At 39.9% G+C, this 22178-nt stretch overlaps 1 protein-coding gene across 3 annotated transcripts in view; it reads left to right on the top strand.

The window, feature by feature from the left end:
* Positions 1-22178, top strand: part of NCKAP5 (NCK associated protein 5) — a 588725-nt gene that overhangs the window by 78367 nt on the left and 488180 nt on the right. Inside the window, exon 1 of one of the 3 annotated variants that reach the window (XM_043525277.1) lies at positions 4091-4176. The exons of the other annotated variants lie outside the window; for them this stretch is intronic. The gene's annotated coding sequence lies outside the window, so the exon portion shown is untranslated. Of the gene's footprint in view, positions 1-4090; positions 4177-22178 lie in introns of those variants that run through there. 3 annotated transcript variants of the gene reach the window in all.

Genomic DNA, 22178 nt, shown 5'->3' with positions numbered 1-22178 from the left:
AAAATGTTCATGGAATTGAAAGTTGAATAAAAAAATTTCAGTTTAGAAATGTTGAGACATTTCATTTTGTTGGAGTGAATTGAGTCTTTTTGGTTTGAATCGGTTCCTATGAGTTGCTGTGATGCCCATGGGAGTCGTAGTTTGAGTACCTCATGCCCCCATTTTCCTCAGTGGTCAAGCTCTCTGGTGGGACAACATCTCACATGATCCACCAAGGTGGCTCAACCAGGGAAACTGTGGGGCATCCAGGGAAATATCCAGCCAGGGAGCTTGGCTGGCAGATGAGAATGGGGGCACCCAGACAATAACTCCCACTGAGGCATCATGGCAACTCAGCGGGACACAGATTAATGTCAAACTGACCCAAAACAAAACATTTTAATTTGTTTTGACGACTTGAAACTTTGCTATATAGGGCAACGTGACCTGAAATGAAATATTTTGTTTAAACTTGGCAGTGAAATATTGAATTTTTTTTGGCAAAACTGAAATTTTCCTATGGAAAACTTTGATTTTTGCAGAAACTGCATTTTCCATAGACAATCTATTCAAATGGCAAACTCATGACAAGCTCTACTAAAGATAGTGGGCTGGAATTTTCCATCTTTACTCACGCTTTGTAGTACCTTACTCCATGAGTAGTCCCAATAACTTCAATGAGACTGATTATGCAGAAAGGTACTGCTCGACATAAGTAAAAGTGGCAGAATCTGACCACTGTGATGGCTTGAATCTGATCTCATTTGCTCATTTTACACCAGTTAAACTCCATTGACTTTAATCGAGTAGTTCCTGATTTACACCAGTGTAACTTATATCAGAAACAGATACCAAGTGTATGCCCATTCTGTAGGTACTTTGTCACATATGCATTCGGTTACCAACAAATACCTGTTCCTCCTACTGTTGTTATACATACTCAGGGTTGAGTATAATTCTTCCCACATGTTCTGTTTTGTAATATGGGTTGCACTGTGATACTGACTCTTTGGCTGAATTTTGAATCATTTTGAATTATAGTTGGCTCCCATCACTGGCTGAGAAGCATTTTTTTTCATTTATGGTTCCATTTGATGGGACTGTTATTTACTTTCTAACCAGCTTGTAATCTTGGTTTCATCTGTGACTTGAAGCTTTCCTTTGAGTGCCACATCAACCACATTGTCAAGACTTTATTATCAGCACAGGAATTTAGCAAAGCTCAAGCCACTGCTGCCTCAGCAAGCTGCAGAGGTTTTGATTTATGCCTGGATAACAGCACGGTTGAATTATTGCTATATCTGGTTCACAGACCTCCCAAAGTGGCTGTTACTTCTCCAGCTTGTGTGAAATTCAGCAGCTAGAGGACACACAGCTCAATGTTTCCAGCAATCAACATACCACACCTGTACTAGGAATTATATGCTGAATTCCTTTCAAATATGATATTCATTTTATCGCACTTAAACCTATAAAGCTCTGAATTTGCTTGTTTCTCCACATCTTCATGAAGTATCAGTTTCTCATGTTCTAGGACTGTTCCACTGCTTGTATGCTTACAAAATATATTGTTCAAGAGTGTGTGTCTTTGTTTGGTTGTGATCTGTATTCACCACTTGCCCTTGAAAGGTAGGGAATCTGACACAATAGGAGTTCCTTGGTCTCCTCTTCCTTCAATAATAGAAAATTGATATTTATATATAATTTCAAGTTAACTTATATCAAATGATCTGAAATATTGCTTTATTAAGGACACTATGTAACCAAAAGCTGATGAAGTGATTAATATACTTTACTTTAATTTTTTTATGTCTAGGCTTGGCAGAGTTCATTTTTTTTATAATTTTGATGGATAATATCGATGTTTATTTAAGCACATTTTAGATTTTTATCAATTTAAATGTTCACAGTTATGGGAAATTATAGGGGGACCCGTTTAATGACAGTGGACTTTGAGACTCAAAAAGTTAAAGGTTTGTCACCATTAAAGCACAAATCGTCAACATCACATATCAACCTATACAAAGTAAATATCCTTAAATCAAACTCTAAGTTCTTAGCAGCATTTTTCTTATGTTTCCTAACTGTAAATTTTGATTATTGTCACTGGAAATGTTTTGATTGGCTTGTGTGTGTAGAGTATAATCAGTGCTTACTGACATTTACAGATAAAAATCTAATCCTTACAAACCTATTTATATCCCATCTTTAAAACCCACAAGCCAAGATTTTCAAGTGTTTGTGGATTCTGAGTGGCTCATTTTTAGGGTGCCCAACTTTGGGCATCCGAGTAGGACCTCATTTCCAAACGTGTTGAAATTTCTTCTGAAAACCAAGCCCCTTTAAGAAGTCTTAAATTGAGCATTCAAAGATTGAGGCATCCAGAATCACTGTTCACTTTGCAGATCTTGGCCATTTGCCAACCTCATCCCTGGTGTCATTCCATTCATTTCAAGGATGTATTCAAAACTGTGAATTGAACACTGCAGAAAGACAAGCCATACTTACCGTGCCATTGTTGAATTTCATATCTATATTTTGATCAAGAAAAACAAATATTAAGGTAGTGCTACTTGTGGTTCATAGTTAGGGGTTAGTTGAGTTTTCGCATTGACAGCAGAGATTCACCCATTGGATTATGTATCAAGAATACAGTGTATGTTGCCCCAAAACTACAGAACTCACTCTTTGAGTACAGAATGAATCTCTGCAAATTTGCAAGTATATTAGTTAATTAATTTGAGTTAAAATTAATTTTAAAATTAGTCTTTTAAGAAATTTAGCACCATGTGTGCGGCTATTTCTTTGTCCTGAATTATCTAAATACTGGAATAATGCAAACTCTTCAAACTTTCCTTATACTTAAACTAACTAAAATATCTGATTACTTAAAATTTTTTGGTAGGATTAATGGCATTTTTTGCCATTTTTCTACATAGTGGAAAGTTTCTTCTTCAGCAGAGACTTATTATAGAAGGACATTATTAGAAAAGTCTACAACGGACCTCCCCCTTTTAAAATCTCTGCCATTTCCAATTGTTTTTAATAGGACTGAGACCACAGGTGCCTTTGATTAAGATGCCCTCTTTCAAAATGGCCACTGCATTCTATTGGGAATATAAGAATGAAGCAAAGCTGCCTTCAAAGAAGATGGTGGCCCCTGACAGCACAATGTCCTGACCTATAGGGACATGATGAGGGGGGAAAATGGAAAAAAAAAATCAAATGTGGCTTTTTAACCTGGGGCTACAGATGGTTTATTGCTAACCATAAACATATTATTTATGCATGGTGTCATTGCAAGGCAAAGTTAAGGTGTTTTTTTGTGCCTAGGAATTTTATACATCTGTTTGTATGAGTATTAGTAGCCATGCGGCTATGTCAGTTGTGGTATGGGAGATCTCTAAGCAACACATAAGTTTTGCGGGAAGTGTGTTGGTGATAAAGTAAATGGGCGGCTTCTCTCTCAATCAATACTGAACCAATGCACCAGCTTCAATGGGATTGGTACTCTTAACTCACAGAGGTGCTTTTGAAATTCCCACCAGAGCCCTCAGTTTAGCTTGCAGAGCTGCAAGTACTAGACACAGTAAAATTTACAAAGCCAGTCTCCATAAATTATCTCAAAGATCTTCTGCAGTCCTGAGGCAGTAGGTATAATCAGTTGAAGTTAATGGCACTACGCACAACTTTAAGCATGTGTTTTAGTGTTATGAAAACAAAATGGGTAGACAGTTGTTAAAGCTAAAGAACTAATAAGAAATAGAGACAGGAAAACCCAGAACCCTGGATCCAAACATTCCTCAATGTTTTGGCTTGGGGCCCATCTTTAATAAGAGGCAATAATGAAGACACAGTGTATTGTCAGCCGGTGAAAATCAGGATTGCACAAGGTCATTGTGATAAATACTGTGGCTGGATTTGTAAAAGGGCTGGGTAATTTTATGACCTCTAATGTTTGTAGCTTTGCAAGCTAAATTAATGATGAGTGTAATCTGATCTCTTGCTTCAGGGGATAAAGTAATCACCTGTAGAGCAAGGACAGACTTCATACCCTCCCCAGATGCATTACACAGTTGGTTGGGCAGGATAGAAAAGTGCCTGCCTTTCTCTGATGAGGTCCTGTCCATTACCAGAGAGAGGATTGCCAGCTGACTAAAAGGACCAATAGTCTGATCTGGTTTGGCAAATCATACGGTATGTTGATATGGAATGAATACTGAAGCAAGGGTTCGAGAAGAGTTTGGGGATGTCTGGGTTTAGTATTTAAAATGGAATTACTTGAATTTATAATACTACTCTGTTCTATCCCTTAGTTGCTATTTTCAATGTTAAGGATAATAACCATACAGCTCTGTCCTGAGAGATTTTTTTTTTTGACTGAAGCCTTGATGGATGTTTCAATATCAAAACAATAGAAGAAACAGAATCTGCATTGAAAATGGAGTGGAAAATATCTTCTAACTCCTGTTTACCTTGTTTTGAGTGTTTAGGTTTGAGATTTCTGCCCCTTTATTCCACTAGAAATGTTGACTGATAAAGCCACCTATCATGGCTTGTCACACTAGTTAAAATAGAAAGTCCAATGTATATAGTAGCACAGTCAGCTTAGCTTTGAACTCTGTCTTATTTTCTTTCATATATAATAATATGTAACATTTCTGGAAAGTAGAAATCCCTAGAGGCAAGATTATTTCTTTTAAAGTTTAAACCATTTTAATGTGATTATTGAGCACCCAGAAGCAACTGTAAGAGGGAAATATGCTGTCTGAACCGGTTCTTGTTTATTTAGAGTAGGTTAAATTATATGGTGGATGAAGACAAGTCTAAGGAATGGGATCCAGTTAGCCCAGTTGAATGCTATTTACTGCTCACTTTCTGCCTCACTAAACTGTATATTACAGTGGCACTTTTCTGTGACCACTTCCTTTAGAATGCCTTAATCTTGCAATGTTTCGTATATACCTCATGATGGGAATAATTACTTCAGCTTGAATTTTGACATAGAGAAGACACAAGGCCTAACTCTGCTCTCACTTGCACCAGCGTAAATCAGGAATAACTGAAGTCGATGGGATAAATTGGAATTACCGTGGTGCAAAAGTCAGGTAAGATTAGAATCAGGTCCACAGACTAGAAGCACAGAAACATGGTGCTTAACCTGTCTTTAAACTGCATGTTAACTCCAGTGAAGTTACTCCAGGTTTACACTGATGTAAATCAGAGGAGAGTCTTGGCCTGGTAGCCCAATAAGGCCACTTTCTTCTTGAGGTGAAATCTTGGCAGCGTCCCTCTGTCTGTGGTTGTTTTATCCTTATAAGATAAATAAAGGCTTGAGCGTTTAATACTAGCTTTTGAAAACTGGTTACTGTGCTTGTTGAGTATCTTTTTTTAAAAATGTCTTCAGCTTATATATGCCTCTACCTACCATAGGGATTCAAAGTACAGGTGCAGGTTATAGTATTTGTTACGGGAAATTATTCCTCTCCTGTAGAAAACACTGGTGGATTTACTGTTGCAGTGTCTTGGAGGAAAAGGGTTTTTTGTCTTGTGCAGTATTCAAACCCCACAGCGCCTGAAGTTCCATCATGAAAATGCAGGTGATTCCTAACTCCTGTCTGTTGGGAGCAGAAGGTGCAGAGATGGAGACAGCATTCACTAAAATGGGTTACAGCTTGGAATCTGGAGGGGCATGTACCTACAGCATGCCACCTTCCCCTTCAGGCTGGAACTGACAGAGCCCTATTTGCACGGCGGGACTTCCTCAGACTCCTAGTGACGGGGGAAGAAAGCTGTGGTGCTGCCTCCCTGACTTGCCACTGGATTGTGTGTGTGTGTGTTGCGGGAGAGGGTTCTGCCTCCGTATTCCTGGTCCATGCAGAGGGAGACTCTGGCTCAAATGTTCACAGGAAGCAGTGGGGACCTAAACAGACATTATGACCTGTTTTTTGTAAAATATAGATTTCATCCCCTGTTTACATGGGAGAGGAGCTGCTTTATAGTTCTTAGAGGAGTAATACGTGTCTTTGCACTTCCCACAATGTGTTTCTTTTTAAAAGAGAGAGAGAGAGAAATAACACCAATGACAGGACCAAATTCAGCAGTAACATAAATGATGGTTCAGTTTTATTTGGTGGGTATAAGTATTAAAGTAGTGTAACTAGCACAGATCTGTTGTTCAGTGGGTGTTAAACATGCAGGTAGGTTTGTGAAATGTCCATGTCAAAGGCAAGTAGTGGGAAAAGTCCTGGTGATTGAGATTAACAGCAAACTGCACTTATTTTGCATACTCAAGAAATGTCAAGGCAGTGCAAGTTACACTACTTTGCCACATACAGTAGTTTTCAAACCCAGTCATGCCTGACATGTAGCTTACATCACCACTGAATTTAACCCAGAGATTTTCTTGGGAAGTGCACCTACTTTCACAAAGTGTACATGTGGCTCATTATGTTGAAATAATATTCGGCATGCGATAGAAACAACAAAGAGCAGGACACGACTGGGTCCACCAGACACAAATCTGCTATAACGGATACAGCATCGTAAGCATACGCTACACATTATATAATGTAAAATGTGCTAAATAAAAAACTAACCACTGCCTTAAGGAGCTTACAGACGTAAGGGCCTGAATATGATACAGTGAATAAACAGAGTGATGGGTGGCCTTTCTAGCTGGAATGCTTTGTGGAACAGGTGGGCCTTCAGAAGTTAGTTTTGTGTCAAGGAGAAGAAGGTGTGTAGGTGGGAGCTACGTGCATGCAATTACTGAGAGAAGAACAAATGCCTCCAGCTTCACCTTGCACCATTGCTGGCAAAGAAAACCAACCAACAGTTGATTAAGGTTGGAGATGTGACTGTTAATTTGAATTTCCTAGCTGCAGCTGGCTTATTTTATGGTCTTGGCATTATTTAAATGTACATTTTTACACTAAATTCACTTTGCATTTTACACCTTTAAGAAATGTCAGGTTGCTACAAGTTCCAGAAAAAAAACGAACAAGCATTTCCTTACAAGTCAGGTACTGTTATTTCTCGATGTGACTTTGAACTAAGTTCATTAACTTTTCCCACCTGAGACCTTCCTCCTCAATATCTGTGTATTGCCTTTAGCTGCTCCCTTGGAACTCTTTGCCTGCTATAGGCTCCCAATGCTGGGTCTGATTCTGCAGCTATTTCATGTGTACAACTCCCAGTGACTTCACTGGAAGCTTAACATGCAGAACTGCTGCAGACTGGGTCAAACTGTAAGGCCACATTCTGTGCCCATGTATACCTGTGCAACCCCACTGAAACCCTACTGGGTTGCCTGGGTGTACCTTTGGGTAGGCGGAGAACCTAATGGCCATACTGGATCAGATCCATCTAGCCCATTATCCTCTCTCCCAACAGTGGCCAATGCCAGATACTTCAAAGGGAATAAATAAAACAGGGCAATCATCAAGTAATCCATCCCCTGTCATCCAGTCCCAGCATGTGGCAGTCAGAGGCTCAGGGACACCCAGAGCATGGGGTTGTATCCTTGACCATCTTGGCTAATACCATTGATGGACTTGTCCTCCATGAACTTACCTAGTTCTTTTTTTAATCCATTTATAGATTTGACCTTCACAACATCCCCGGCAACGAGTTCCACATGTGGACTGTGCATTGTGTGAAGTACTTCCTTTTGTTTGTTTTAAACCCACTTCCTATTAATTTCATTGGGTGACCCCTGATTCTTCTGTTATGTGAAGGGATAAATAACACTTCCTTATTCACTTTTTCCACTCCATTCATGATTTTATAGACCTCTATCATACTCCCCTTTAGTCATCTCCTTTCTAAGATGAACAGTCCCAGTCTTTTTAATCTCTCCTCAGATGGAAGCTGTTCCATGGCCTTAATCCTTTTGGTTGCCTTTCTCTCTACCTTTTCCATTTCTGATCTATCTTTTTCGGGATGGGGTCACCAAAACTGCACACACTAGTCAAAGTGTGGACCTACCATAGGTTTATATAATGGCATTGTAATATTTAGTGTCTTATTATCTATCCCTTTCCTAATGATTCCTAACATTTTGTTAGCTTTTTTGACTGCCACTGCACATTGAGTAGATGTTTTCAGAGAACTATCCACAATGACTCCAAGATCTCTTTCTTGAGTGATAACAGCTAATTTAGACCCCATCATTTTGTATGTATAGTTGGGATTACATTTTCCAATGTCCTTTACTTTGCATTTGTCAACATTGAATTTCATCTGCCATTTTCTTGCCAAGTAACCCAGTTTTGTGAGATCCTTTTGTAACTCTTCACAGTCTGCTTTGGCCTTGACTATCCCGAATAATTTTGTTTTATCTGCAAACTTTGCAATCTCACTGTTTTACCCCTTTTTCCAGATCACTTATGAGTATGGTGAACAACACTGGTCCCAGCACAGATCCCTGTGGGATACTGCTGTTTATTTCTCTCCATTCTCAAAACTGACCATTTATTCCTACCCTTTTTTCTGCTGTCTTTTAACCAGTTACTAATCCATAAGAGGGCCTTCCCTGTTATCCCATGACTGCTTACTTTGCATAAGAGTCTTGGTGGGGTACCTTGTCAAAGGCATTCTGAAAGTTCAAGTACACTATATCCACTGGATCACCCTTGTTCACATATTTCTTGATCCCCTGAAAGAATTCTAATAGATTGATGAGGCGTGATTTCCCTTTACAAAAGCCGTGTTGACTCTTCCCCAACACATTATATTCATCTATGTATCTGATAACTTTATTCTTTACTATAGTTTCAACCAATTTGCCTGGTACTGAATTTAGGCTTACTAGCCTGTACTCACCTCTGAGGGCTTGTTTAAAAATTGGTGTCACATTCGCTATCTGGTATAGAGGCTGCTTTAAGCGTTAGGTTACATACCACAGTTAGTTCTGCTGTTTCATATCTGAGTTCCTTCAGAACTCTTGGGTGAATACCGTTTGGTCCCGATGACTTATTACTGTTTAATTTGTCAATTTGCTCCCAAACCACCTCTACTGACACCTCAATCTGGGACGGTCCTCACATCTTGCACCTAAAAAGAATGACTCAATTCTGGAAATCACTCTCACATCCTGTGCTGTAAAGACCAATGCAAAGAAGTATTTAGCTTCTCCACAATGGCCGTATCTTCCTTGAATGCTCCTTTAGCACCCTGATTGTCCATTGGCCCCAGTGATTGTTTGGCAGGCTTCCTGCTTCTAATGTACATAGACGTTTTTTTGCTGTTAGTGTTTGAGTCTTTTGCTAGTTGCTCTTCAAGTTCTTTTTTGCTTACCTAATTATACTTTTACACTTAACTTGCTAGAGTTTATGCTTCTGTCTATTTTCCTCAGAAGGATTTGACTTCCAATTTTTAAAGGATCCCTTTTTGCCTCTAACTGCTTCTTTTACTCTGTTTAGCCATGGTGGCATTTTTTTGGTCCCTTTACTATTCTTTTTAATTTGCAGGTATACATTTAATTTGAGCCTCTTTTTGTGGTGTTTTTAAAATGTTTCCATGCAGCTTGCAGGCATTTCACTCTTGTGACTGTTCCTTTCAATTTCCTTTTAACTAGCCTTATTATTTTTGTGTAGCTCCCCTTTCTGAAGTTAAATGCTACTGTAGTGTGCTTCTTTGGTATCCCCTCCCACCCCCAACAAGGATCTTATATTTAATTATATTATGGTCTGTATTAACAAGCAGTTCAGCTATAATCACCTCTTGGGCCAGATCCTGTGCTCGACTTCTGGGGTCTAGGACTAGCTGCTTCAAAAAGCAGACATTAATGATGTCTAGTGCTTCCAGTGCTTCACCACCCTCCTAGTGAAATAGTTTTTTTTAAATATTAGGGGAAAAAATTTCACTAGGAGGGTGGTGAAGCACTGGAATGGATTACCCATGGAGGTGGTGGAATCTCCACCCTTAGAGGTTTTTAAGGCCTCGCTCGACAAAGCCCTGGCTGGGATGATTTAGTTGGGGTTGATCCTGCTTTGCACAGGGGGTTGGATTAGCTGACCTTGTGAGGTCTCTGCCAACCCTAATCTTCTATGATTCTATGATTTCTATGTCTAGAAACTTTATTTCTGTATCATGTCCTGAGGTGACATGGATCCAGTCAATTTGGGGATAGTTGAAATCCCCCATTATTATTAAGTTGTCTATTTTTATAGTCTCTCTGATTTCCCTGAGCATTTCACAGTTACTGTCCTGGTCAGGTGGTCGGTAGTATATTCCTACTGCTATCCTTTTATTAATCAAGCTTGGATTTTTTGTCCATAGAGAGTCTATGGTAGTGTTTGGTCAGTTGTAAGTAACAAGTAAATACAACTGATTGTTTTAATGTTTGTTGTTGAAGCAAGGATGACTATGTCCATTGAGGCTCATCCTATATAGGACGTTAGAGGTCAAGAAAGGAGGGATCAAGGAGAGGAGTCGAATATTTAATTTTCAATCAGAAGCTTCAACTCTGCTCTGGTTAGCTCTGTTGGGAACCCATAGCACTGATCCTGCTCCCATGCAGGTCAGTGTGTGTTTTGGGGAAGTTATCATTCATCAATAAATAAGTGAATTAAATTACAAGAACAATTCATTCAAGTTTAATTTGGACGCTTCTGGGCCTCTTCTCTGTTCTCCTCCAGAGCCAGGCAAGGAAATTCAGTTTCTAATAGATAATTAACTTCTCTGCATCCATGTAGAATCTCCTGGCTGTTTAAATTTTCTATTTTTCTTCCCTACTTTACTGTGGGCAAGAGATGCCACAAAGAGAAACTATTTTCATACTGCATGGTGCATCAGTATTTGGGTAAAGGCCAGCGATTAGCTTTTAGCTCTTTGAATATGCAGAGTCTAAAGGTTGAAATCTTGCCACATACCATACATAATATTTCCCATTAAATTCATTTTCCTCTCTGGAACTGGTCTTATCTTTTCAACATAACATTCCATTACAATGTTGAATGATGGTGAGTATAATAAGTCTCACAGCTGCTTTTTCCCTAAATGATCTGAGCAACTTGACTATGGATGTCAGCAACTTGACCTTGTTCCCTAATCCTGCTGTTTTGAGAGAGCACTTTGAGGAATATGTCTGAACGCAGCATTTCTTTATCCTTCAATGTGGTCAAATTTACAATATAATCCTCGCTTCTGTAAACTTTCAATAACAATATTGACTGTCAAAGCAAAGAGTATTGTTGAGTTCTGTGCAGTTGTTGGGATACAATGAAATGATGGAGTCAAGAAGATTCAAGCCTTTCTTTAGACAGCCTAAAACACTGGCAGAAAATAGATAAGATCCAGTGTTTGTTAGTGAACTGAAGCATTCTTCTGGGGAGCGTGACTTCAGAATGTTGTTTTATCAAATGCTCACTCCAGATGTAGCATTCCATATAAAGCAATCAAAAACATATTGAATGTTCTGCTTCCCTTGCAATTTTCTTTGCTGCAGTCTTGTCCATTCTAGCAAATATTTCTGAGACAAACAAGTAACAAAGCTGTCAATGCCTGAATTCTGGTTTTTCAAAAATGTAATCATACTTGATGCAAAAGCTATAGCTCAAACTTCACAAAAGATGAAATAGCAAAAGGAAGAATCACACCGAACATATGACTCCGTGAGCAGCTGTCTTTGAAATGTATGTTTTTGGCAAAATATATTCAAGAAAAATACTGTTTATTTTTAAAATAGTTTTTTGCCTCTGAAGATCAAATCAATGCCCAAGTTAAATTTTAAACTTGGTTGAGAAAAAGAAAAATTCTTCACAAATGCACAAGTACTCAAACTTCCAGTTAAAACAATTTAATTCTGTATGGAAAATAGAATTTGTGAACTTTGGATTTAAAAGGCTTATAACTAAAGCCTATAACACTTGATTTAAAGGAGTTCTTCTCGTGTTGTCAGTAACGGGACTTGTAGTCTCTATGTACCTCAGCCACTAGACGGCAAGAGAATAATAATAATGATAATAATAATGAATAATAATAAATCTTTTATGTCTGCATCCATCCAGTAGAGGGCAGTAATGCACATTCATGTAACATTCCATTAAAATTTATAAATTTCACAAGGAAAAAGTTCTTGCCTTGCAATATTTGTCCAATTTCTTGATATTTTATTAAACTTAAGTTCCAAGTTAAGTAGTTTGTTCAAAAAAGGCCTTTGCCTGATTCTGAAAGGGAAAGGATGTGAATGGGTGAAGATTTGGCACTTTAAAGCATGCACTATTTTGCATTGCATACTAGCGGAAATAACAGAGATGAAAGAGGTGCAAGCAATAGTACCAAAGCAACCAATTATGTGAACGCATCTGTGGGGTGGCTAGACAGGAACTGAGCTTTGTCCCATCTTCATTTTATAATTCAGCATGTCCCTGCCAGCTTTGTGGTCCCACATGTGTAAATTGTCAGGGAAAAAATACCATAAGTTATTTTAAAAAACAAACAGATGACTAAATGGATCATTGAATTGGATTGAACAATGCCAAATGGACACCAGTATCATCAGATGTAGTATATCCCTGCTCTTCAACCTACACCACCTTCCAGGTGCATCCAAAGTAAAGTCACTGCTCAGTGGTATTTATGATATCACAAGAGTTCCCTACACTGTGATCAGGGAATAACTGTAGTATCTCGGTGTTGTAATTTTTCGGACATGTACATTTCAGGGTAGCAGCTCTGCTACATAGTCAATGAATGACTCGTCACATGTGACTGTACAATGGGAGGTAGCAATATATCAGTCCGATCAGGAGGTCTGAGAGGTGGAGGTGAGCATGACTAATGACCAGCCATCATGGAGGCCTTTCTTTGGGGTCAGGGTTCTGCAACTTTGGGAGTGGAAAACAAACATGGAGCAGCTACTTTCTGAGGCATATTCCTTCAGACATGTATGGATTTCCAGTTGAAAACACATCTGGATGTCAGGTGTACAGTATATTTCTTGTATGGTACTTTGAGAAGGTAGGGGTGGTGGACAGGTTGGATGTAGTCAATGGAAGGTGGTGCTGCAAGAAAGCACAGCTTCTCTGGGAGCTTTATACTGTGAGGGGAAGAGGAACCTAGGGTGCTGTGTGGAGGTATTTGGCTTCCGATAGGATGCTCTGCTGAATGCAGGGGTCCCGAGATCTTTGTAGAAGTTGGCTATCCACAGGTTAGGAGACGGAATCCCCTTCCACTCCAATAAAAGCAAATCCTACCAGCCCTTCCCACCAGGAAGTGATTCAGAGGAAATTCCAAAGTGGAAATTAGCAGAATTTTCCTGCCTGCTATGGGAGGTTTCTCTCACATACAATCCAATGTGGCAGGGGGCTGAGCTTAATTTATTTATGGGAGCAAGAGATAAGTATGAACAGTCATTAGGACGGATCGGGTTTTGGAATGATAGTGTATGTGCTTCTGCATACACACTTGCCTAATGAAAGAAAATGAAACTGTGGCATTTTAAGTGTGAGAGTAATTAACCACTGGAACAGGGTAACATGGCTTGTGGTGGATTCTCCATCCTTGGCAAATTTTAAATTAATATTGGATGTTCTAAAAGACATCTAATTCAAACAGAAATTATTTCAGGACGTTCTACGGCCTGTGTTATTCAGGAGGTCAAACTAAGTGATCACAGTGATCCCTTTCAGCTTTGGAATCTATTAATTGTTCTCTGTGACTTCCACTTCTTGCCTCTTGTAAATTTGATGCCAGTAGTAGTATCTTATTTTCTTATTCTGCCATTACGCCGTTGGATGATCCTTTATAAAGCAGGGCTAAAAGTAATCACTAGAGCAGGTGTAGTAGGGTTGGTAGGATACATGCTTTCCTCCAGCAGTTAGAGAGGGAGATGCTACTGTGAACTTGATTTACATCTTTACATTAGAGATGGGACTGTTCAGTACCCAAAATTTCAAATGCTCCAGAATGGTCCTCATCAGTATGCAAGGCTAAAACAAAACCCTGGACAAGCAGCTTCATCTGTGTTTCTCAGGGTATGTCTACACTGCAGCTGGAAGGACACTTACTGATGAGGGTAGACAGACATGTGCTAGCTCTGTTTCAGCTAGCATGCTAAAAATAGCAGGGGGGGAGGGAAGGGGTGGATAGCATAGCATGGACAGCACCTTGGGATAGCCACTTGAGTACAAATCCACCCGGACCCCCAGGAATGTAATTGGGCAGCTAGCCCAAGTGGCTGGCCACGCTACCCCAGCTATACTGCTATTATTAGTGTCCTGGCTCAAGCAGAGCTTGTGTGTGTTGGTCTACCCGTGCTGAGAAGCACACACTCAGCTGCAGCACAGACATATCCTCAGTTTCACCATTTTCCTAAAATGCTTTGCAATCTTGAGTGAGATAATCAGGGCTTTCTAAGGACAAAGTAGTATTATGTTATCTCACATCTATCTTCTGGGCAGACCTGACTAGCAGTCAGGTAATTTAATACCAGGGTAACCTCTCCTCAGCTCCACTGGGAGAAGCACGTGGAGAGGTACAGCAAGGTTAGAGACATGGCAATGTCACAGGTGATTTGCCATCTTCTAATGCTCAGTGCGTCCAGCGGCCAATTGCCTTGTGCTTTTCTTCTGTCACTGATGTTCTGAGAACAGCAGATGAGTGAGTGCCTCTGCTTTAAATAGAAACAGGCTAGATTTCGAATTCTTCTGACCCTTTGGCTCGAGGAAACGGCTCAATTTTATAAACTAATTTAATACCAAGAATTATCTAAGAAAGTATAAATAGCAGCCAGCTAGTGAAATATTTTCTGAGTAAGGGGACCTTCTCAGAAAATGATGCTGGGTTAGACTGGTTTTGCAGAAAGATATGTCTCTTCCTGTTTTCTCTGTGCCGACACATCAGGTTGTGACTTGTCATGTCTGCTTGCATTAATAGTGTTGGATTATGCTAAATGAGGTAACTTAATGTGACTTGTCTTGCTTCTCTCATGCTCTTAGTGTAGGACTGACCTAATGAAATCTTTAGGAATGTGTGTCTTTCTGTTCACCACTTGATCACGACTATGCTGATCCTGTAGCATTTGCTAGAGCCATGTTATTAACTTTGCTTTTGCTATTTGATGTGTGTCTAGGCCTGGATCTCCCTTACTCTATTGATTTTTTTTAATTTGCTTTTCCAATATACAGTCCTGTCAAAGAATTTAGTAGTAGGGACCAGTATATCATCCTTTAAAGTAGCCAAGAGCATAAATTCCAACAGAAACAACAGCTGGCAATTAGAGCGAGGTTGGGAATTTTTTGCTGAAATGTTTTTTTGTAGAAACATGCCGATTTGTCAAAACCTAAACTTTTTGCAGGGAGGTTTATCAGGAAGGTTTCTCATGTTTAAGGATGGAATTTCTTGTCAAAACAAGAGGGAGAAAGAGAGAACACACATCACCCCAGAGTATTCAAAAGCCCAGCATTTATGGTGCTTTCCTAAGTTGTGGGGGACCCAGGTTCAAGTCTTTGCTCTGAGTAAGGCAAAATAGGGATTTAAACCCAGGTCTCCCATATCCCAGGTGAGTTCCCAAACCATTGGGCTATTTCCTATTCTGGAGTGATGTGTGTTCTGTCTGATTTGTATGAAACATTTTGAAAAGTCTTGGTTTAGTCCTAATGCATAATGGGAAAAGTTGTTGAAATCTTGAAAATTTTCATGGGGCATGTCAAGGTTCCCTCCCCTCTCTGAACGCTAGGGTACAGATGTGGAGACCTGCATGAAAAAACCCCTAAGCGTATTTTTACCAGCCGAGGTTAAAACTTCCCCAAGGTACAAACTATTTTACTTTTTGTCCCTGGACCTTATTGCTGCCACCACCAAGCGTCTAACAAATATAACAGGGAAAGAGCCCACTTGGAAACATTTTTTCCCCCAAAATCCCCCCAAGCCCTACATAGAGAATCCCTCTAGGCTAAACCTTAAGTTACAAAAAGACACAAAAACAGGAATATACATTCCATTCAGCACAACTTATTTTATCAGCCATTTAAACAAAACAGAATCTAACGCATATCTAACTAGATTGCTTACTAACTCTTTACAGGAGTTCTGACCTGCATTCCTGCTCTGGTCCCGGCAAAAGCAACACACAGACAGAGAGAACCCTTTGTTCCCTCCCCCGCCCCGCCCACCCCTTCCAGCTTTGAAAGTATCTTGTCTCCTCATTGGTCATTTTGGGTCAGGTGCCAGCGAGGTTATCTTAGCTTCTTAATCCTTTACAAGTGAAAGGGTTTTTCCTCTGGCCAGGAGGGATTTAAAGGTGCTTACCCCTCCCTTTATATGTATGACAGGGCATAAGAGCTATTTTCCTCCCAGCAGTACAGTCAACACCTGCATCGGTTGTAAGATTTTAACTTGTGTCACTGATGTGAGATGGGATGGAAAAAAGTTTTTAACTGGAATGAAGCTGTTGTGCGATGACAAAATATGGATATGAATCATGTGATTGCATTCTGAATTGGGAGATTTATACAAATATAGATTACAGCCCTGTGTTCTTATGAGCACAGAAATGGGAACCAGGCCTAACCCCAGTCTGACATTGAGTCCTTTGTCACTTTGGGTTTGCTGTCTCATTTTTCCTTTGAGTAAAATGGGAATAATGCTACTTACTCCACCAGAATTTAAAAATCATTTTGGAATGAAAATTTGCTTTGCAAAATGATTGCTATGTTTTATTATTAGGTTTATTCTAGGTTTCTTTTAGCATTTTTGAAGTGATAAATGATCTGTGATCTGAAATTAGCTAAAAATGGGCCCAAATCTCCTTGCTGACTACTTTATTTCATTTGTTTTTGGCAGCTAGAGCTGGTTGACAAAAAAAAAAAATTGTGTAAAAAAATGTTTGAGGGGGAAAAAAAGGAACAAAATTTTCACAAAAAAATCATTCTGTTTTTCAACCAACTTTGTTGACAACACTTATTGTAACATTTAAAAACAAACACACACATTCACACACCGTTTTTAATACTAAAGGACTAAATTATCCCTTCAGTTACACCCACATAATTATAGATGACACACCATTATCTGAGGGCAGAATTTGGCTGCGAGTTAGGTATACTATGTCTGTGAAACTAATCGCTATAGCATTTTGTAAACACTGTATTTTTTCCCCCTCTGGCAGAACACAGACATTTACATTCTTGCATCCTTAAATGAGACGTGACTGAAGTGACTGTATCAAGTTAGGAAAGCTGAAGGCTTAGAAATTTAAAATCATAGTTTAGATTATCCTTCACTCACCAGTCAGAGTGCACACTGTTGACAAAGCAAAAGGCATTGACAAACCAGAAGCCAAAGGGAGATGTATGTATTTTCGTTCAGCAGCTTGAATGTGACATTTATGTACAAAAATGTGTATTAAAAGGTTTTACTTTAATGCACACAAAAGCAAGGAAATTCTGCCACCAAATCCTTACCTTGGGTCTGTGTGACAAGAGATTGTTACCTAACAGACCGTTCTGTGACACTGGGCAGTGTTGAACGATCTAAGGGATGGCACATCGTGCAAACCTACCTATCTGGTTAGATAAATATAAACATATACAACTACAGGTATCTTTAAAGATATAGTCATATCTTGCATATTGGGAAATTACCATACAGATTCTCCCTAGTGTTACTGAAAATTGTCCAGCATCCCTTATGCAGCATGGTCTAAAATAATGTTTCTCAAACTTTTGTATTGGTGACCCCTTTCACACAGCAAACCTATGAGTGCGAGCCCCATGCCCCCTTATAAATTAAAAACACTTTTTATGTATTTAACACTATTATAAATGCTGGAGGCAAAGCGGGGCTTGGGGGTAGAGGCTGACAGCTCAAGACCCCCATGTAATAACGTTGTGACCCCCCCTGAGAGGTCACAACTCCCAGTTTGAGAACCCCTGGTCTAAAATGTATAGATAAAAGGAGATTTCAAAGAGATTATAGCAGCTTTAATTGAGAATTTTCTTGGTTTTTATGTCCTCTATGTTGTCTTTCAGGATAAGAATGTGCAGAGGGTGACACACTGATACCAAGCCCATGTGGGTTTTGATGTGTGGCCAATGGGTTTCGTACTTCTCCCTGTGCAAGGGACTGTTGGGAATATGGTGACAGTAGAGTAAAGCAAACCTAGGGAATGTCAGGGCTCTGTGTGAAATCCTGGCTCCCGTCTCACAGATCCTTGGTCATGAACACAGAGGGAACTCCTTCTGTGTTACTTCTTGCCCAGACCGGATAGTGCAGTTGATGAAGAACACAGGTAAATGGAGTTTATCCACTTCTCATTTAGGAAATATGGAGTTGAGTTTAGTTTAGTTCACCCATTTCTATTTCTACCACTATGCCACTGACCTCACCCCATCCAAACTCTGACAGCATGCTTATTTAGCTGTGCTGCCTTTCAGTTGCAGAGCTTCAGGCTGAGAGTCTGAGATGGCAGCTGAGAGGAGTCTGAGTGCTGCTTCAGCATTAACTAGTCCTGTTTTCTCAGGTGACATTCAGTCCACATGGAGTTCAGAGCCACTTAGAGCTGCTCTCCCCTGCTCTTCTCTGTCTGGATTACATATCTTTTTCCCAAACATTTGTGGAGGGGACAAATACAGCATCATAAGATAGAGGACCATTGTACATATCGCTACTTCAATATGTCCTCCCCACCAGGGTCCAGCAAGGGAGCATAGGATAGCATGTGTTTATCTGCACCCTTAGCATTGCTTTAATATCACTTTTATTTTTATCATTATATCAATTAAAATTATACTATCTTATTGTACTCTTTGTGCTTCAGTTACAGTCATGTCTAAAGTGCTAAGGACCAGGTCCTAAGTCCATTAAAGTCAGTGAAAAGCCTCCCATTGACTGTGAGCTTTGGCTCAAGCCTAAATCCACATGCCATATTTGTTATGCATTCTTTATAATACACAGAGCATAAGGTACCACTTGGGGTTCTCTATGGTTCTCTGATGATCTTTAATCTAGTAAGGATCCAGCAACCATTGCATGAAAAGTAAAGGGTGTCAAAAGGCACTGAAGAGGCACAAGTGTTTAGACTGCATTCCTCAGGCTGCACAGGTGACAGGTGGTGCTCTGTACTGCCAGCTGCCTGAGTGTCTAAAACTGGGTCAAACACTTAGAGGCCATGAGAAGGCTTGGGAGGATATTGATACAATAATTGCAGTTTGCTATCTGAGTTTGTAGTGACTCCCTACATGACTATAACTTATATAAGGCTGTTCATCTTCAAATCTTAAGTGATGCAGAAGGCCTGGCATGTGTAACCCACACACCTTCTGGGTGTGGTGTTCTGTCCCATCTAGTGGCACCGAGACCACTTAGGGAAATTAATGAGTCTGCTCTACAGCCTTAGCTAAGGGCCAGATGGTTTTTAGCTCATGCAGTAAAGGCTCATGCACTAAGCTCCAGAGGCCCCAAGTTCAATCCTGCCCATCAATGACTGGGGTCTGTCAGTGTTACACATGGACATTTTGTACTTGGGTAAATCTAGCCCTTAGGTACCCTCCACCCACAGTTGGTGTCATGTCTTCCAAGTGGTTAAGAAAGACTGGACTCCAGGAGTGGGTGATTTGCTTGCTGGGAATGAAATGAGTGGACACACTGTATCTTACCCTATGATGACATATCCTAGGTTCGCTCATTGCCCACGGGACCTCAGATCCTAAGACATTCAGAACCTTTTGAAAATTTTACTCACCATCTACATTTGTTTACATTCTGCACAGTGCAGAGTACAACTCCTATTGACTCCAACAAGACAAAACTCCCCTCCACCAGCCAGGTGGTCAACAGGTCAATCAGCCACCCCTGATTTGCTGCCAGTGTTTCTAGGTTTTCCTTGTTAGGGGAAATGGAGCAATCTGCAGAGCTGAAGGGTCCTATTCTAAGTCTCAGCATTTCAGAGGCAATCTGTGCTGTGAATATTAGGGAGGTAAACTTGGTCTAAACTCTTCATTGAAGTGCCTGTGAGTACTCCTGAACATGACTGGTTTACTATTGGTTTAAGTTTAACCCTCTTTATGGAAAACTTTTCTATATCAGATACACATAATTTTTTAAAATGTTTTGTTTTTGCCACCTCTGTCCCCTACTCTTGCCACCATGGTGTAAGCTAAATGCAATAAATGTACCATTTTAATTTCCAACACAAAATGTGGGTGGATAAAGCAAGTTATTGCCCTAACATGCCATGAGCCTCTGAAATAAATCCTTTTGATTAGAAAGATGTTCCTAGTTTGCAGACGAGTTAACATCCCCTTGGCAATTTTCTCTGATTTGTTTGTTTGCTTCAAAATATGGAGACAAATTCTGAGGTTCTTACTCCATTCTCACTCAGTCTTTCCTCAGGAAATCTCTCACAGACTTCAGGACTTGGCCTCTGTAGTGTGCAGATTTCTCAATGGCATTGATAAGCAAAGCCATGAGAGGACAAGGTTTTGTTTTCTAAATGGGTTTTTATATCCCAGAGGAAAGGCTTTCCAGTCAAGCTTGAGATTTCATAAACGTATTGAATAAACACAAACCATCTCCTAATGATGTTCTTTTCTTGTACACTGTTACATAACTCACATCCTATGAAATTAATTATGAGTCTATTAGTGATTCCTGGAGTACACATCATATGATTTCGTTTTTACAGAAGAATATAGTGATGAACCCTCTGAAAACTGGGAGCATATACAGTGAAACATACAGTCTGGTCTGCTATCCAGGAAGCAACTCCCTTTTTTAAGCAACACATTTGTCCCAAAGGTTCCCAGTACTATTTTTTACAACCGTATTTAATGTCTAGACAAAAAATGTTGTTGATCCCTTGAGTTGTCACAAAAGAGAGATTTCACTGGATATCCTCCTAAGCACTGATTTTGGCTACAGGCCTAGAAAGTGACAGTGGTTTATAGGTTATGAGGACAGACAAGTTTCTGCACTCAAGCGTAGTGATATTGGGTAAATAATTTCTTCATGAGCGTGCTAGTTCAATGCAGAGTTATGGCTGCAAGCCTTCATATGATGTGTAGCATTGGTTTGGTCTGCCACTAAGAGTAGAGGATCTCTCTAAAAAGCCATGTTTCTGCAGATGTAGTGACGCTTAGATAGGACTTTCTGTCTTTTCCACCCCTTCTTTTATCTTGAAATTCAGGATGGGAGTCTGGCCCTCTGTAACTATGCAATATAGGTAATGTCTTTCAAAGGAATTCGTGCAATATCTCTCCTTAAAATTCATGAAAACTTCTATTCATTGTGGCAAAGAGCACTTTTAGGTCTTTATAAATGACCGTTGGTCTAATGGAATATAACAGTGACTAGGCAAACGCAGAGTCTCAGACAAGTGATTTCAGAACCTGGTTGCAAGAAATGAAAATGAAAAATAGTCACTGCATATTTCTTATTCAAGAAACCTAGAATTATAGACGTTAGATACCAAAAGGCCTGTTTGGATCATCCAGTTCATTGGCCTGCCATTGCAGGATTGTTCCCTATGGTGTGTTTCCTAAGGGTCCCCAGCAATAGGGTTTGTTTCTGGTGCCCCATTTTCTCAGTGAAGGGACTGTAAGTTCAGTATTTCTGTAAAGCCTCTCTGGATGATCCTTTAGTTAACATCCCTGTGTTCTGTCTGTTTTATACTGTAAGGTCTCCAGTTCTGGTTATACAAGTGTATGTGTGCTCAGCTGCTACTGTACTTTAAATCAGGTGCCCCGTACAGTACTACCACATGCATTATTTTCTCTATAAATATATACAGCACACCACAGGAAGGGGGAAGATTGATGTGCAACTTGAAAAATTAATTTGGAAAATTCAAGCTACAACTGGAATTTGAGACTGTAAGTTCTCTAAGACCAAGAAACAGCTCTGCTACAACAGACCATAAGAACAGCCATTCTGGGTCAGACCAAAGGTCCATCTAGGCTAGTATCCTGTATTCTGACAGTGGCCAATGCCAGGTACCCAAGAGGGAATGAACAGAATAGGTAATCATCAAGTGATCCATGCCCTGTCACCCATTCCCAGCTTCTGGTTAGGGACACCATCCCTGCCCATCCTGGCTAATAGCCATTGATGGACCTATACTCCATGAACTTATCTAGTTCTTTTTTGAATTCTGTTATAGTCTTGGCCTTCACAACATCCTCTGGCAAGGAGTTCCACAGGTTGACTGTGCGTTGTGTGAAAAAATACTTTCTTTGGTTGTTTGTTTTAAATCT

The sequence above is a fragment of the Chelonia mydas genome, chromosome 11 (genome assembly GCF_015237465.2).
Source record: "Chelonia mydas isolate rCheMyd1 chromosome 11, rCheMyd1.pri.v2, whole genome shotgun sequence".
In the NCBI taxonomy this organism is placed as follows: domain Eukaryota; kingdom Metazoa; phylum Chordata; order Testudines; family Cheloniidae; genus Chelonia; species Chelonia mydas.
This window is presented reverse-complemented; position numbering and strand designations above follow the sequence as displayed.